Here is a 19,690-nt window from a genome sequence, read left to right as displayed (position 1 = left end):
CCACACTGGTGGCGGCACAAACTGGTAGCACAAACAATACAAGATCACACCAACAAAATTTAACCCAATGTCTTGGAGACTTTCCAAGGGACTCGGTTGCACAGCTCCAGACACCAGTGTCACCGGTGGATGAGGACCCAACCAAAGCTGCTCCACAGCCATATCAGGAGGAAAACAGCAGTGAAGGAACAAGTGATGAAGCTGCGGAAAGGGGAGAACAGATACACAGAGAATGACAAGGAGGTGTGTGAAGAACTCAACAAGAGATTCCAGGAGGTCTTCACAATAGAACAAGGAGAAGCCCCTGCACTAAATGAGGAGGCGGCAACCTTGGAAACCTTGGAGGAATTTGACCTCACCAGTGATGAGGTCAAAAGGTGTCTGCTGGAGCTAGATGTGACAAAGGCTGTTGGGCCTGATAGAATCTCACCATGGATACTAAAGGAAGGTGCAGAAGCACTAAGTGTGCCACTCTCTATGGTGTATAACAGGTCACTGGAAACAGGAGACTTACCAGAAAGTTGGAAGACAGCTAACGTGGTCCCAATATACAAAAAGGGTGACAGGCAAGAGGCACTGAATTACAGGCCAGTTTCCTTAACTTGTATACCATGCAAGGTGCTGGAGAAGATCGTGAGGAAAAGGCTCGTAGAGCATCTGGAGGGAAATAACTTTGTAACGCACCACCAACATGGGTTCAGAGATGGTAAATCGTGCCTCACAGGGTTAATAGAATTTTATGACCAGGCAACGAAAATTAGGCAGGAAAGAGAAGGGTGGGCCGACTGCATTTTCCTGGATTGCCAAAAAGCCTTCGACACAGTACCCCATAAAAGGCTGTTAAAAAAGTTGGAGCAACAGGCAGGAGTAAAAGGGAAGGTGCTCCAGTGGATAAGGGAGTACTTAAGCAACAGGAAACAGCGAGTAACGGTGAGGGGGAAGACATCAGAGTGGCGAGATGTCACCAGCGGAGTCCCACAGGGCTCAGTACTTGGACCCATCCTGTTTCTAATATATGTGAACGATCTTCCAGAGGGTATAGACTCATTCCTCTCGATGTTTGCTGATGATGCAAAAATTATGAGAAGAATCAAGACGGATGAAGATAGGCAGAGACTACAGGATGACCTGGATAAACTGGAGGAATGGTCTAGAAAATGGCTGCTGAAGTTCAACTCTGGAAAGTGTAAGGTGATGAAATTAGGCGAAGGGAGCAGGAGGCTGAACACAAGGTATCATCTGGGAGGGGAAATCCTGCAAGAATCAAATAGAGAGAAGGATCTGGGGGTTGATATCACACCGAACCTGTCCCCAGAGGCCCACATCAAAAGAATATCATCAGCGGCATATGCTAGACTGGCCAACATAAGAACTGCCTTCAGAAACTTGTGTAAGGAATCTTTCAGAACCCTGTATACCACTTATGTAAGACCAATCCTGGAGTATGCAGCTCCAGCCTGGAGTCCATACCTAGTTAAACACAAGACAAAGTTAGAGAAGATTCAGCGGTATGCCACCAGGCTCGTCCCGGAACTGAGAGGATTGAGCTACGAGGAAAGGCTAAAGGAGCTGAACCTCACATCCCTGGAAAACAGAAGAGTAAGGGGAGACATGATAACCACCTACAAAATTCTCAGGGGAATTGACAGGGTGGACAAAGACAAACTCTTCAGCACGGGTGGGACACGAACAAGGGGACACAGGTGGAAACTTAGTACCCAGATGAGCCACAGAGACGTTAGAAAGAATTTTTTCAGTGTCAGAGTAGTTAATAAATGGAATGCACTAGGAAGTGATGTGGTGGAGGCTGACTCCATACACAGTTTCAAATGTAGGTATGATAGAGCCCAGTAGGCTCAGGAATCTGTACACCAGTTGATTGACAGTTGAGAGGCGGGACCAAAGAGCCAAAGCTCAACCCCCGCAAGCACAATTAGGTGAGTACAATTAGGTGAGTACACAAGCAGAATATACACTACAAAGTAACTAAAAGTATACAGACTCTCAATAGCAGTTAATACTCAAAGAGGGATTCAATAATATAATTTTAATTCTAACTCATCGGAAAAGACAAGAACCACATCACATTAAAATGTATCTTTAATACTCAGAAGAGATCAGTCACTGAGCCTTCCGCCGCCAGCAACAGTACGATGAAACGTGATCCATGGTCAGAACGCTCTCCTGAAAACTGTCAATCACTGTTTTCTCCCCTCACTTTCCCCGAGAAGCAAGAAGCACAAGAAGACGCTCCCAAAATCAAGGCACGACTTGGCACGGAATCCTGTGACTGCTCGCAGGAGTTGTAGACCTCTCAAGCCCCTGCCAGACCCGGAGGCAAGCTAGCACCAAGGCTCAGACAACATCCTCAAGAGAGCTCCAGGCGCTCACTTACTGCAAACGAGCAAATTCCTGGTGCTTGAGATGCTAACCCGGACTCCTTGCTTCCTTGGCCCAAGGGGACGTGAGCACATCCCAGGGACCCCCTCCCCCATCCTCTCCCTCCCCTCACGGCCGAAAGTAAACAATTATCCATTAACAAAAGCAGCCGAGGAAAACAACCTGTGTTTGCGCGTTAGTAATGGTCACTTCGCTTCCTGCTTCCCCTTTCTTCCCTCACTCTCTCTCTCTCTCATACCTTTCTCCAACTCCTCCCTTTCTTTTCCATCCTCTCTCTTCCCCTTCTATTTGCTTTTTCCCCTCCCTATTGATATCTAAATGTCTGGCTTCCACCCCTCTCATCTCTCTCCCTCTCTCTCTCTCTCCCACTTCCCCCACTTTCCCTCTCTCTTCTCCTCTCCCTCCCTTTCTACTTCTCTCTTCCATCCCAATCCCTCTTCGCGTCACCTTCTCCCCATATTGGGTCAATCTTTAGAGCAGCGATACAAAAACCCTTTAAAACAATTACAAAATTCAGGGCAAGTCTCGGGTTGCGTCATGTGATATTTTGTACCAGGAAAAAATGCCTCAGGTTCCTCGCTTGTTGCGTAAAAATTGCCATCCAATATTTACCTTTAAAGAATAAAAATGAAAGTTCAGTTAAATGTCAATAGTGAATTTAATATATAATTTAAAAAATATGTTAAAATAAGTTAAAATATATATTGAAATCACATCAAAATTGGAAAAAAAAAAACATTTTCACACATTAAATGATCTTTTGTTAATTAACTTAGCAAGAATTTAACAGGAAGTGGTGTAGTTTAAGGTACAACTGTAAAAGTTGATATCGTCAGAGACATGACAATAAGTCACTTAAATATATAGATATAAACAACAAATGAACAATTACGTGATGTATCAATGAATCATTTTGAGGCAATGGAGCGACTTTAACCGGCGGTCTGGTCATTCCCAGACACCTGCTTTAACCGAGGGATCACCAGAACGTAATTAAACTTTTTAATTACACTCCTTACAAATAATACAAAAACTGCCAGCAAACTGAATTGCAAGGAATACACACAACATAATTGGTTTTGGGGGAACATCCCAGTTTGAAGTACCGTGATAACAGGTAGTTCAGGCTAGGATGACTGGTATTTCAGGCTAGGATAACCGGTATTTCTGGCTATGATATCCGGTAGTTCTGGCTGGGATAACTGGTAGTTCAGGGTGGTCAGACATGCAAAGCCACCTACCACGCAAGAAAAAAGTTTAAAAACTTCTTTTAACAACAAATAAAACAAATTTATCGCCAAGAGGCTAGGTGTGATTCAAACCAAATCTCTCTCTCTCTCTCTCTCTCTCTCTCTCTCTCTCTCTCTCTCTCTCTCTCTCTCTCTCTCTCTCTCTTTCATCTGTCCCATTGAACTACAATTTGCAATAAGAACGGCTGAGTATAATTCTCTTCCACATAGCCAAGATGGGCAAAAGTTGCTAATGCAATTATCTCCGTGTGAGTCTTAGCAATTACAGGCAACACTTGGAGTAAAATGTAGGGCATCTTAACGATCAAAGCGACCACCTAACTGCCCAAACATGCCCGCTACACCCTCCATTTTCTTTTATTACTGAAATATTATCGTATGGTTATTATACGCGTGATAAGAGTAAATAAAAAACTATGATAGTAATGATAAAATAATATTATAATAAACTACCTTCCATAATGATAAAGAAATATATGTAGTAAACATTTGGACACCGTTGAACAGAACGGTACCAAATCTTGCATTGCTTTCTGCATGCGAGAGGGAAAATAAAGATAGATAAAGAGATTTATCTTTATCTACGATAGATAAAAAGCGCTAAGATACAGCGTCATTATGCTGTTGTACCCTTCATAGTTACAACCAGACGATAGAGAACCACGATAACCCTGATATAGAGCGAATCCCAACGATAGATGGAGCCCTAGTATAGACAAAATACAACGATAGATAGAGCCCTTCTACAGACGGAACCCCACTATATATAGTGTATCAAAATATGAGAGAAATCATGCAACAGAAGCCAACAGAATGCAACTGTGGCAAGAGGCAGAACCCACTCTAAGAATACCTTATCGACAGAACTGTTTTTACTGTAATCAAAAGTCCATCCATTAATCACAGCACCAAAAGTATATATTGACTGTCAAAGAACATACATTACATGAGCAGAGAGGAAGGGGGAATCACCACTAAACAGATTACCATGTTGTGGGCCATTAGGTATCCTGTTATCTGTGGAGTCAGTATAATCCTACGTAATCCCGTGTAATCCTAATCAGAGTAGCGACAGGCGGTCCCTCGGGGAGGGAGAAGGGCTCACGGGAGGGACGTGGAATCCAATGCAAACTTTGTCTTTCACCTTAGGAGGCAGCGAGGGAAGGAAAATGTTGCTCCAGAGGATAAATGTTCACCGTGTTATTGTATTCGTTATTACAATGTGTTCTCGTAGCTGCATATCATCTTGACTGCTCTCCCTCTCTCGCTCTCTTTCTCTCGCTCTCTCACTCTTTCGCTCTCTCCATATTGTCCTTTTTTCTCTTCATTCTACTCCTCCTTTTCCTCCTTCTCTTTCTCCTCTTCTATATCTTCTTCTCCCACATTTATTCCTTCCTCATCCGAGACACTGTTCGTATCCCCCTGTCTTGCCGCCCAAAACCACTCTCAATAGAAATGAAATTTTCTAATGGACTCTAGCACACCCTTATTGGCATCGTTCCGTTGTTAACTCTAATTATAGAACATTGTTTTCTTGCTAATAATGGGAAACTTAGACCACTGTTGACTTGGTTGATTAGACCATTGTTATTGAAGTTTCTCGTCAGATTGAGACCTAGAGAGAGAGAGAGAGAGAGAGAGAGAGAGAGAGAGAGAGAGAGAGAGAGAGAGAGAGAGAGAGAGAGAGAGAGAGAGAGAGAGAGAGAGAGAGAGAGAGAGGAGAGAGGAGAGAGGAGAGAGAGAGAGAGACTCTCTCTCTCTTTCTCTCATTACCTCCCTTGACTGAAGATAAACGAAATATCTCAAAAAAATGTTCACAAAATTATAAGCGTTGTAGGGAAACTATTTTTTTATAGACATTTTGATTAACAATTTTTTTTAATTATTTGGTTTAAACAAGAGACTGAATTTAAGAGTTCATGCTCGACTGTCTCTTATTATCAGTAACAGTAGCAGCAACAATAGTAGTAATAGTAATAGGTGTAGACGTAGTAGCAGCATTAAAAGTGTTAATAGTAGTAGAAATACTAGTAGAAGAATGAGTAGTAATTATGTAAGTTGCTGTGGGAGTAATATTACATGCGACAATAGCAATAAAATTGAAGAATGATTTATTTCACTTTCTTCAGGTACCCGTTCTCCCCTTCTCTTTCCCTTTGTGCCTCGCTCTCAACACTATTTCCTCCCTCGCACCAGCCCTCCCCTTCCCCTCTCTCTCCACCCTCTCTTTCTCCTCCCTCATCTCCCCTTTCATCACGGCCCGGTAACCCCTCTACGCTAAAACAGCAGCCAGCAGTCGGCCCCAACAAGGCTCAGCACTCTACCACCACAACAACACATGTGTCAGCCAGGTGATCAGCAGACGGGTGTCAGCCAGGTGAGCAGCAGACGGGTGTCAGCCAGGTGATCAGCAGACGGGTGTCAGCCAGGTGAGCAGCAGACGGGTGTCAGCCAGGTGATCAGCAGACGGGTGTCAGCCAGGTGGTCAACAGACGGGTGTCAGCCAGGTGATCAGCAGACGGGTGTCAGCCAGGTGATCAGCAGACGGGTGTCAGCCAGGTGAGCAGCAGACGGGTGTCAGCCAGGTGATCAGCAGACGGGTGTCAGCCAGGTGATCAGCAGACGGGTGATCAGCAGACGGGTGTCAGCCAGGTGATCAGCAGACGGGTGTCAGCCAAGTGATCAGCAGACAGGTGTCAGCAGTTACCTCTAAGGTAACATTACCTTAGACGGTAATGGTAACGTCTATTTACATTATTAAGGATATGACAGCTGTAGGCTCACGCGGATATCGTCATTTCACGTCTTTCTCTTTCGTAAAGATGACTGCATCTTAATAATGTAGCTCGTAAAGATGGCTACATCTTTAAGTGCTACAAGTGATCGTCATTTTCACATCTTAAGAGACGCAAACAACCATTTCTACAACGATTATGAGCTCCAAATGTCCATTAATTTCAGACTTTCTCTTCCCCCATTCCTGCCTGGGTGGCGAATGGGAATTCGCTCTCTTTTATATATGCTTGCCGCCCTGTTTATTACTTTATCTGTGAATCTTCCGTTTCGTCTTTGATTCAACATATATCTCTGATGTGCACTTTTCAATCTCTCAGTCATTTTTGCATGTACTCTTCTGTATTTTTTTTTTATTCACTAAATAGTTAAGTGCGCTTTGTCTGTATGTCTGTGTCTGTCTGTCTGTCTGTCTCTCTCTCTCTCAGCTCTGGCTAATATAACTCACGTCACGTCCTAATGTTCCAGCTGCCTTGGTAATACTGATTAAGCAAGCCATTAGTCTCTGAATGTTGTGTTTCAGTTGACGCTCACCCTTGTTGACACAGTTAATGGTCCCTCCTACATGCTCAAGGCTTGTAAGCCGGACCCTCATTGGTCCCGCCTTCCTAGATGGGTCGTTAAACGGGCTCTGAGAGGCTATACCTGCCTTGACGGGATGCAAAGTGAGCGCCTATTTGTAGTTTTCAATTTTGCAAAGGTGTGAGACGAACACTATTGTTCCCTCATAAGAAGGGATTGATTGTTCCCTCATAAAATGGGATTGATTGTTCTTATAACAATTCTGTTAAACAAGCGGTTTTGTTTCTCTGGCCTTCATGGGTTATGAGTACCTAATTGGTGTCCCTTAAATTACACTAAATCCAACACAGAATGGTTGCTGGTGTTCCAACGAGTTACAGGAGTGACTGTGCCGTGCAGCGTCCAGCCATAAGCGAGTGTGAGACGGGCTGGTGAGTCCTCTCTATTCCATTTGGCGAGGGAAGAAATTTGCGCTAATTAGTGTTTTGAGAGAATAACGATGATTGTGACTCGTGTGTGAATGCAAGGCGGCCACTGGACTTACCAGCTTTGACGCGGTTTAAGACTCGAGTTAATTAGCCACTGGAGCCGTGTCAATGTGTGAAGTGTGGGTGATTGGTGTGAGGTGGGCGGTGATTGGTCTTGAGAACCTTGATGGGGTGAGAGGTGGGCGGTGATTGGTCTTGAGAACCTTGATGGGGTGAGAGGTGGGCGGTGATTGGTCTTGAGAACCTTGATGGGGTGAGAGGAGGGCGGTGATTGGTCTTGACATTATTGATGTGTACAAGTGGATTAATGGGCATAACAAGGGATGATATTAATAAGGTATTTAATGCATCAACACAAAATAGAACATGAAACATTGGATATAATTTGGATAAGTTTAGATTTAGGAAAGACCTGGGTAAATACTGGTTTGAAACAGGATTGTTGATTTATGTAACAAATTAGTGGGTAAAGTAGTAGACGTGGGATCACTTGATTGTTTCAAGCGTATGTTAGACATATGAGTTTGGATATAAATGGTAGTTACTAAGTATGGGCCAATAGGTCTTTTCGCAGTTTCCTTAATTCTTATGTTATCACGATGGGATGCGGAGGTGATGGATGGTGGAATGGTCTTGACTACCATGATGGAGTGTGGGGAGGGTGTTGGTCGCCAGGATAGTGGTTGACTGACCTCTGACGCCACGCTGGAGTTGACGACGGGGGAATGCGGTGATAGTTATAATACGAAGACACCCACCCCACACTTCTGAAGATGAAGGGAGCGGCGACGATGTTCTGTGTGGCAATGGTCCGCTAACTTCCTATATTTTCAGAAGTGAAATTGAGTGTCTAATTTTCAGGCCTGTCATTGTGACCATCCGTCAATTATAATGTGTTGTTGACGCCATGAGTGAGACGAGCACTGACTGGTCTCTAATGCCTTCTCAACCTCTAAAACAGATGACGATAATGTCAGAATGCTCAGATGGATATAAGAGTTCCGCTGATTGCAGCAGCGTTGGGTGACAGAATGGAAGAATAATGCTGATTGGCCCGCAAGGCTTTGACAAGGTGTAAGACAGACACTGATTGGCTGGTGATGGTGTCAGTATATACGACGCATTGATTGGCCTAAAGTGGGCAGACAGAGGGTTGCCTGCACGTTGATTGGTTCGAACTATGAGGGCACAAGATTGCCACTGATAATATTCTGTTGTTTAATGCATTTATATTATATTTACCTTCTGTCCAATGTATTGTTATTTGTCACTTACTTTTGGCTTTTTTTCAGAGTTGGTGGGGCCCATTAAGATATCTTTTGGTATTGGGAAGGAGTTTTCAATGAGAAAATCAGTAGGAGCCATGAGGAGGATTCGAACCTGCACACTGGGTACTCTCAAGCCAACCCGTCCTCGACTCGAGTCCATTACATCCAGCGGTCGACCCCAAAGACGCATTCATCAATTTTAACATGCTGTTCATTTGAAACTGGAATTTTCTCAAATATAAATTAATATTATATTAGCATATTGTATATATATAGGCATAGGTTAGGTTAGGTTCGGTGTTTAGGTTCTGTTGGCGATTATTTGTATTTGTGGTACGTGGGTGGTTTATAGCGTTGTGGTTCGAACAAAATTCGTCAGTGAAGCACTTGTTCCGGAAGTGTTCGAACGTCATCAGTTGTGAGTCGTGTGTAAACCGTTTTTCATTCATAAACAGAGGGTTTGGCGGGTGCATGGAATCACTTTTGGGTCTATGTTTGGAGGACGGGCTGCCCAAGCATACGCTTTATACCCCGGAACCACGATATACTAAACGTAATGTAACCTGGGATTCAACTGAATCTTCTAGGGTTGCCGAGGCTTCCACTGATACCAAATCAGGGTTCACACACCTCCCGCATACACTGTGGTGTGGCTCCCACGATCTTCGTCGCCCCTAAATCAACACAACACTGTGGTGTGGTAGAGTTCTTCCCCCCCCCCCCCCACCAACTAATGATATATCAAGTTAATGTCATTTCTTTGTGCAAGGGTTTTCAGATCTATTTTTCCAGTCAAATCACGGAAACAAAATATACACTTCAGCTGACGATAAGCTTTGCATCATCTGGGGTCGAGTTATCTGGTTAAACTTACAATGGAAATAATCTATAGTAAAGCTTTGTGTAAACAATCGATTGATCAAAGTCATCTGGTTTGTCGCGACGACTCCATGAACGACAACACTGGTCGTCTCAGAGGTGCGTCAAAGTGTATGTACACTGGTACGTGGGGCAAAGCATCAGGTGAAAGGAAATGTGCCCAAACACTCCACACACACACACACTCCTCTCTCTCTCTCTCTCTCTCTCTCTCTCTCTCTCTCTCTCTCTCTCTCTCTCTCTCTCTCTCTCTCTCTCTCTCTCGTTCCTCCAGCACTTCATTCGTCCATTTTACAAAAAGCATTCCAGGTTCATTTAGGGTGTGGAGGAGAATTGAGATACACGACACAAGTTAAGAGTTCAGCAGAGTCCATTATCCTTGATGGATGAGCTGGCGAGTTGTGAAGCGTGGCTTCCCTAGACTTTTATCATCGGGGGACCTGGCCTCTGTGTTCAGGGACCTGGCCTCTGTGTTCAGGGGACCTGGCCTCTGTGTTCAGGGGACCTGGCCTCTGTGTTCAGGGACCTGGCCTCTGTGTTCAGGGGACCTGGCCTCTGTGTTCAGGGGCCTGGCCTCTGTGTTCAGGGACCTGGCCTCTGTGTTCAGGGACCTGGCCTCTGTGTTCAGGGGACCTGGCCTCTGTGTTCAGGGACCTGGCCTCTGTGTTCAGGGACCTGGCCTCTGTGTTCAGGGGACCTGGCCTCTGTGTTCAGGGGACCTGGCCTCTGTGTTCAGGGGACCTGGCCTCTGTGTTCAGGGGACCTGGCCTCTGTGTTCAGGGACCTGGCCTCTGTGTTCAGTGGACCTGGCCTCTGTGTTCAGGGGCCTGGCCTCTGTGTTCAGGGACCTGGCCTCTGTGTTCAGGGATCTGGCCTCTGTGTTCAGGGGACCTGGCCTCTGTGTTCAGGGGACCTGGCCTCTGTGTTCAGGGACCTGGCCTCTGTGTTCAGGGACCTGGCCTCTGTGTTCAGGGGACCTGGCCTCTGTGTTCAGGGGACCTGGCCTCTGTGTTCAGGACCTGGCCTCTGTGTTCAGGGGAAAGCCTCTGTGTTTAGGGGAGCTGACCACTGTGTTCAGGGACCTGGCCTCTGTGTTCAGGGGAGCTGACCACTGTGTTTAGGGATCTGGCCTCTGTGTTCAGGGGAAAGCCTCTGTGTTCAGGGGACCTGGCCTCTGTGTTCATGGACCTGGCCTCTGTGTTCAGGAGACCTGGCCTCTGTGTTCAGGGGACCTGGCCTCTGTGTTCAGGAACCTGGCCTTTGTGTTCAGGGGAAAGCCTCTGTGTTCAGGGGACCTGGCCTCTGTGTTCATGGACCTGGCCTCTGTGTTCAGGGACCTGGCCTCTGTGTTCAGGGACCTGGCCTCTGTGTTCAGGGGACCTGGCCTCAGTGTTCAGGGACCTGGCCTCTGTGTTCAGGGACCTGGCCGCTGTGTTCAGGGGACCTGGCCTCTGTGTTCAGGGACCTGGCCTCTGTGTTCAGGGGACCTTGCCCCTGTGTTCAGGGGACCTGGCCCCTGTGTTCAGGGGACCCGGCCCATGTGTTCAGGGGACCCGGCCCCTGTGTTCAGGGGAAAGCCTCTGTTTTCAGGGGACCTGGCCTCTGTGTTCATGGACCTGGCCTCTGTGTTCAGGGACCTGGCCTCTGTGTTCAGGGGACCTGGCCTCTGTGTTCAGGGACCTGGCCTCTGTGTTCAGGGACCTGGCCTCTGTGTTCAGGGGACCTGGCCTCTGTGTTCAGGGACCTGGCCCCTGTGTTCAGGGGACCTGGCCCCTGTGTTCAGGGGACCCGGCCCCTGTGTTCAGGGGACCTGGCCTCTGTGTTCAGGGACCTGGCCTCTGTGTTCAGGGGACCTGTCCTCTGTGTTCAGGGACCTGGCCTCTGTGTTCAGGGGACCTGGCCTCTGTGTTCAGGGACCTAGCTGGCCTCTGTGTTCAGGGGACCTGGCCTCTGTGTTCAGGGACATGGCCTCTGTGTTCAGGGACCTGGCCTCTGTGTTCAGGGGAGCTGGCCCCAGTGTTCAGGGGACCTGGCCTCTGTGTTCAGTGGACCTGGCCTCTGTGTTCAGGGGACCTGGCCTCTGTGTTCAGGGGACCTGGCCTCTGTGTTCAATGGACCTGGCCTCTGTGTTCAGGGGACCTGGCCTCTGTGTTCAGTGGACCTGGCCTCTGTGTTCAGGGGACCTGGCCTCTGTGTTCAGGGGACCTGGCCTCTGTGTTCAGGGGACCTGGCCTCTGTGTTCAGGGGACCTGGCCTCTGTGTTCAGGGGACCTGGCCTCTGCGTTCAGGGGAGCTGGACATTACGGACCATTGTATTTATATTATATTTATAGTTCTTATAGATGTAAGAACCAGTTCAGTTTTACATCTATACACGAGCGAGTTTGTGGATCAATTTTGTATTTACAAGACAAACACCATTTATGCTTTTGATTACGAAAAGCAAACAAGCAAAATAAAAGTAAAATTTCTTGTCTTAATCCCCCCAACTTGTCCTTGAAGGATGCTGCAAAAAAAAAGTTAAAAACAAAAATGAAATCCCCTCAAAGTTATAATCTCCACGAAGTGACGCAGAAAAAAATCAGTGTTTAAGTTGGAATATAAACTTTAAAAAATGAGGTAAACGAGAGATAAAACACGCAAGAAAACGTGTTTGTGGGGTTCAGAAGTGGGAGATGGTGAGTGTGTTTGTGGGGTTCAGAAGTGGGAGATGGTGGGTGTGTTTGTGGGGTTCAGAAGTGGGAGATGGTGAGTGTGTTTGTGGGTTCAGAAGTGAGAGGTGGTGGGTGTGTTTGTGGGGTTCAGAAGTGGGAGATGGTGAGTGTGCTTGTGGGGTTCAGAAGTGGGAGGTGGTGGGTGTGCTTGTGGGGTTCAGAAGTGGGAGGTGGTGAGTGTGTTTGTGGGGTTTAGAAGTGGGAGATGGTTGGCAGTGATGATGCTTGAAAAATATTTACGTGCAAACCAGAATACAGATTAAGGAATAAGGACAATGAAGGTCAAAAGGCTGGCGGGTGGCGTTAGGATTATAAATTGCAACACAATTCGTTTTACTAAAGCTTTTACTTGACAGTAATACTTGCCGCTTGACGAGGCAAAAAAAAAAAGGAGGGGATTGTGAGGGAAGGTGCATATAATTTTTTTGTCAGGGTTAACAAATAGAATGCATTAGGAAGTGATGTGGTGGAGGCTGACTCCATACACAGTTTCAAATGTAGATATGATAGAGCCCAATAGGCTCAGGAACCTGTATAGCTGTTGATTGACGATTGAGAGGCGGGACCAAAGAGCCAGAGCTCAACCCCCGCAAGCACAATTAGGTGAGTACACACAAACTCCTGGGGTTATACATAACTTACCTCCATATTTACAATCACGGAATCACTGGCAGACACAGATATGATGGAGAGGGTTTAAACGATCATCTCTCGCTTCCAGTGGGATGTTGATCCCTCCACGAGGACCCCCGTCCCTCTCCTAGGACCCCATATCTCCCTCAAGACCCACGTCCCACCCCAGAACCCCCCATCCAGCCCCTAGGGCGCCCCACCCCACAACCAGGAACTCCTCCTTAGTTAAGAATCAGGGTTTTTGTCTGCGCTCTGGCGGCAACATGTCTGGCTCGGGTATTTGACTTCGTCCAGTATCTTGAAAGTAACGTTTCTCGCTGACCTGAAGAGACGCGCCCTGATGGCTGGGTAGGTCACGCTGATGGAGGGTGGGGCGCGCTGATAGTGAGTGGGGCACACTTAACAGGACTGTAGGTCGTTGTGACAGTTGGCAGGGTACCCTGATATTGGGTATCATACTTACTCCCTTATACAAGAAGTGGGTTTGCCCCAATATGTGGGTGGAGTGCATTGATACACAGGGAAACAGTATTGGGCGTTAGGGCGTCCTGATAGGCAATATCGATAGGCAATACCTTCCCACCTGACCTCCCCAGACCTAGCCCTGACCTATTTCCCCTGCAGGCTTCCTGCTCTCCCTCCTCTCTGCAATATAATTCGCAATCGCTGACTTCAATCGACAATAATTTTCAAACAAATAAGTCTCAAATAATCTGAAATGGAAATTCAACTCCATAATCGCTGCTTGGAGCCGGCGTAGCGAGGCTTACAGGGACCTTTTTCCATGCATAACATCAGCCTTCACTCTCCCAGCCCACCTGCCAGGCTATCACGTGTTGAAGGTCGGCGCCCGCCTCGCTCCACCAAAATTTATACAGAACTTAAGCAACATTTCCTGAAAAATATCAACTTGACGATTATCCATCCGATTGGTATTTTTCTGACGGATATTCTCCTGATGGATGTTCGTACGAGTGATATACTTCTGATGGATAGTCGGCCGTGCCATATTATCCGGGTACAACCCGTTCTCGCAAATTTAATAAGTCAATATTGACTTATTAAATATGTGCATACGTGACATACTTAACATAATAGTTTCCCTTGAAAAGCGTCATAGAAAACACCGACCTTACCTAACCTACTTAGTATGTTAAGATAAGCATCTTATTGCTTCGTAATTACAATTATTACCTAACCTATACCTATAATAGGTTAAGTAACAATTGTAATTACGAAGCTATAAGATGCTTATTTTAACATACTAAGTAGGTTAGGTAAAGTCGGTGCTTTCTATGAAGCTTTTCAAGGGAAACTATTATGTTTAGTGTGTCACCTATGCACGCAACTAATAAGTCAGTATTGACTTATTAAATTTGCGAGAACGGGTTGCCGGGTAGGTACTTGTGCAGTAGATATTCGGCTGGTAGGTACTTGCCTGGTAGAAATATATGACGTATAATCGGCAGGCAGATATTCGCCTGTCATATAATCTCAGGGCGGACATTCTCCTTAAGGGAATAGTTGCTTTAACTATGCGAGTATACGGCTTGTAGGTAGACGGAGCCGCGTCTGCCTCCAGGACAGAGTCCGTGGAGCAGGAGGAGGAGGGGACGGGAGGGACGGCATCAATTTGAATAATAAAGGCGTGAAGTTAAGAGGGAAAAAGCCTGTGGGGGAGAGGGAAGGAGAAAGAGAGAGAGAGAGACCAAGGTGTTCAGACAGCGCTCAGAGCAGCAATAACAGCCAAACAATTCAACAGAGGTTAACGGTGCCTTTAACCTGTGGACTCTCCCCAAGCAAGATCTCCCAGCGTTTCAGTGATCCTTACTGGCCGATTACTACCCACGGAGACGAGAACGAGCGTGTAAATGATAACACATTAGTACAATTGAAACCAATAAAATGACTGTTTACCTGTTTTCCTAAATTAAAGGAACATCAACTTTAACTATCAAGGAGCCGAAATATTCTCTTGAAAAAGTACTCGAATTGCCCATGAACTCAAAACCATGTGCAATTTACATCACAAGTAAAAATATTACAAATAAAACAGTAATATTTTCTGTCTCTATCTCTCACTTTATCTCCCCTTATATCTTTCTTTCCTCGTCCCTTAGACTTGGGACCGGGGAAACATTCCCGTAATGGCCGACAATCATGAGGCTCGGAAGGACCCATTTTTTTACCATTAGATCAAACCATTAACTTTAAACTGTCGGAAGCTTAGACGGTCGTTCACTGTCCATATGAACCTTAGCGTGAGCGACGGTCTGGCTCTCCAGGCTGGCTCTGGCTTCTACTATATCTTTTATTTCTGTGTTCGTGTCATGGGATTCAGATACGACTTACTATGCGCTTAACTAAGCCCTTTTTTTATGGGCTGGGTGAGTGAGCGCCGAGCCTTCCGTTGTGTGTGTGCGGGGGGGGCGGTGAAGCCTGTCCACCCCGACCAGGAGACAGCCCGTCCAGTGACTCTCCGGGGGGAAGCGCCCGTCGCTCTCCGCTAGATCACTTTAGTTCACATCTTGGGAACACTGACCCATGTAGCTCCCTCCTACAGCACACTACACTGACCCATGTAGCTCACCCCTACAGCACGCTACACTGACCCATGTAGCTCACCCCTACAGCACGTTACACTGACCCATGTAGCTCCCCCTACAGCACGCTACACTGACCCATGTAGCTCCCCCCCTACAGCACGCTACACTGACCCATGTAGCTCCCCCTACAGCACGCTACACTGACCCATGTAGCTCCCCCTACAGCACGCTACACTGACCCATGTAGCTCCCCCTACAGCACGCTACACTGACCCATGTAGCTCCCCCCTACAGCACGCTACACTGACCCATGTAGCTCACCCCTACAGCACGTTACACTGACCCATGTAGCTCACCCCTACAGCACGCTACACTGACCCATGTAGCTCCCCCTACAGCACGCTACACTGACCCATGTAGCTCCCCCTACAGCACGCTACACTGACCCATGTAGCTCACCCCTACAGCACGCTACACCGTAGACTCTTTCCCTACTCTGGCTAGCTACAATTATTGAACCTGTTATGATAATAATTAGTCACAAGTAATTCCCACTGTACTTTTGTTGTTGTTGCTTGTTGGAGTGAATCCAGAGTGACCGAGCTTGAAGAGGAGGGGGGGGGGGGTAAAGAGAGCGTAGGGTACGGTTGAGAAGTATGGTTTTATGGGTTGATAGTCAACCCGTCCTCAACTCTAAAGTCCATTCTTCCAGCGGTCGACCCCACAAACACATTCATAAATTTGTACATGCTGCTCATTCAAACGGAAATTTTCTCAAATATAAATTAATATTATAATGTATTGGCATATTGTGCATATATAGGCATGGGTTAGGTTAGGTGTTTAGGTTCTGTTGGCGATTATTTGTATTTGTAGTACGTGGGTGAAGCATTTATAGCGTTGTGATTCGAACAAAATTCGTCAGTGAAGCACTTGTTCCGGAAGTGTTCGAATGTCAGCAGTTGTGAGTCGTGTGTAAACCGCTTTTCATTCATAAACAGGGGAGTTGGCGGGTGCATGGAATCGCTTTTGGATCTTTGTTTGGAGGACGGGCTGGGGTGAAGCATTTATAGCGTTGTGGTTCCAACAAAAGTCGTCAGTGAAGCATATGTTCCGGAAGTGTTCGAACGAAATCAGTTGTGAGTCGTGTGTAAACAGCCCGTCCTCCAAACAAAGACCCAAAAGTGATTCATTCCACACCCTCTGTTTATGAATGAAAAACGGTATACAAACGACTCACAATTGATGAAGTTCCAACACTTCCGGAACTTTACTGACGTGTAAAGTGCTTTACCAACAAATTTTGTTTGAACCACAACGCTGTAAATGCTTCACCCACGTACTACAAATACCAGCCCGTCCTCCAAACAAAGATCCAAAAGTGATTCCATGCACCCGCCAAACCCCCTATTTATGAATGGAAAGGGGTTTACACACGACTCACAACTGCTGACGTTCGAACATATCCGGAACAAGTGTTTCACTGACGAATTTTGTTCGAATCACAACGCTATAAATGCTTTACCCACGTACTACAAATACAAATAATCGCCAACAGAACCTAAACACCTAACCTAACCTAATCTATGCCTATAAATGCACAATATGCTAATATATTAAAATATTAATATATATTTGAGAAAATTCCCGTTTTGAATGAACAGCATGTTAAAATTGATGAATGCGTCTGTGGGGTCGACCGATGGCTGTAATGGACTCGAGTCGAGGAGGGGTTGGGTATAAACAGTTTTTCATTCATAAACAGGAGGTTGGCGGGTGCGTAGAATCACTTTTGGGTCTTTGTTTGGAGGACGGACTATGATGGGTGTTGAGGATGGGTGGTTTTGAGGGATGAAAGGAGTCGAGGGCTAGGGTTGAGAGGCGGGTTGGGTTGTGGATTTATTCGTTGCCTTGTTGGGTTGAATGTTATACACAGTAGGCACTGCTGTAGTTTTATTGATTAAGACAACAAGGTGTATAACTGGCCAGCCGAGGTCCAACCTACTCTGAGTCTGTGACAAAATACTGAGATCTGCTGCAAGCACGGCTGGTGCTCCTCTGTCTGGCATGACGTCAGAGGCCTACTCGCCTGTGAGTGGTTATGTCTCAACCGACATACAATTTGAGTATAACAGATTAGTTGGTTTTGGGGGTAATTGGAAATTGGGTGGGATATGGATATGGGGGGGGGGGTTTGGGGGTTGGTGTTGGGTGCGTGGGATATGGGGGGGGTTGGTGTTGGGTGGGTGGGATATGGGTGGTGCTTTATATCATGTTAATAGGTGCTAACCAGCTACTGTGTTGGGTGCAATGTTTACGATGGTCATTGAGGGGTAATTTCAGCAGTTATTGCGACAGTTAGTAGATCGTTAAGCACCTGCGAGCATTCTAAATCAATGATGGGGCGGCTGGTGCTTCGTCACTGTGTTGCAGCCCAAGGTTTAATTGTGTGTGAGGGGAGGATGGGGTGAAGAGTGGGGGGAAGAGAAAAGGGTGAAAAGAGCAAAGAAGAGACCCGGGTGCAGCCGGGTACCCTCCTAGTTAAATAATATGCAAATATCTAATAATTATATGGTCACTGATTGAAATTGAAATTGAAATTGAAATAAGTTTATTGAGGTAAAATACACACAAAGGGATGAGGTAGCTCAAGCTATTCTCACCCCATTCAGTACAACGTGTTAATATATACATAGCCACACATCACAAACAATAAACATATTACCAAACATTCTGAGAGGTAAACATATACATTTCCTCCTTCACAAGTAGTATGGTATCAGACGTACACACAAATACTTTTTATGACCTAGGTATACTGTATAGACAATTTGCAAGACACCTGCAGATAATTCAACAAAATATTACAATCTTGGTGCAAAATTCTTATATCTCTCAAGAATATCATCAACCTTTCCGTTGTGACACATCCAGGCTATTTGTTCAGGAACAGTCCTTATCTCAGTGTTTCTATATACATTAATCAACGGACAATCAAGAATATAATGGGCAAGGGTGTGAGACCTTAACATACCACATAGTTTACACTTCGTGTCATTACCATGAACATCTATCCCATATTCCCAGTAATATTTGTACCCAAGCCTGAGCCGCATGTACACAGAGTCACTCCAAGCATTTCTCCTTTTACCATAAGTGAAATGGGTGTTTTGACTCACATACATGTAGTGTTGCATGGTTTGACTTCTCTCATACATTATCTCTCTCCTCACTGATTGTCATCGGTTTACAGGCAATGACCATGCGAGATACCTGACCCAGAGGTCACTCGGGTCATACAGCTGTGAGGTCACACTGTAGCCGAGGGGTCAGGGATACGCTCTTAGGGTTATTACTTTTTACAGAGATTGCATATATTTCACGTTTATTTATATATTTTTCTGACGTGTTTCGTTGCAAACACGCTCAGCCTCGGTGACTCCAACAACGGTAGGTTATTAGGTAGGTCCTCATCTCTCGTGCCTATTTATTGCCTGTCTCTACTTCCTCATCACAATCGACTTGAGAATGGTCCAGGATGGACCGAAACGTCGTCGTCCCTTCACATTCTAGTTTTTTTTTTTTTTTTTTTTTTTTTTTTTGAGTAAAGAGGAAGGAGAGGCATAGGTGAAGGGAAGTATAGAAGTGGGAAATACAGTGAGAGTTATGACAGCAGGCGGGCTGTCCGCCTTGCTGACACGATGTGTGGGTGTTGGCAGCTAAACTAAGCTGGCTCCCTCTTGTCAGGGAGCTGTGAGTGTGTGAGAGGTTCTTCACATGTGTTTCACCATATATGGATGTCCATAGATGAATACTGTGTAGCATTCATATATACACACTCCGATGCTTCCACACATGTTATTCTGTTTAAGGCTCTTTATTTTATTATTATTATTTATCGAGTTGTCATACATATTGTTTATCGAGTTGTTCATACATACACATATATGAACTGTTCCTATATATACATATATAACTCATCTGGGGATTATATACTGTGGGGCGGGGTTTTCGTCCAGAGAATCGAGGCTCTTGGGCCACCAGCTGTGGGAGCGGGGCGTCTCATCTTGGGGTAATCTTTCAAACATTGGGTCCTCTTAACATTTCGATGGTGTTCCACACCCTGGAGGCTTGGTGCTGCAGTCTGATGTTTAGTGGCTGTATGTCCAGGAGTTCGTGGAGCTCCTGGATTGTCTG

This window comes from Procambarus clarkii, chromosome 10 (assembly GCF_040958095.1).
Source record: "Procambarus clarkii isolate CNS0578487 chromosome 10, FALCON_Pclarkii_2.0, whole genome shotgun sequence".
Classification (NCBI taxonomy): domain Eukaryota; kingdom Metazoa; phylum Arthropoda; class Malacostraca; order Decapoda; family Cambaridae; genus Procambarus; species Procambarus clarkii.
Note: the sequence above shows the minus strand (reverse complement) of the source record.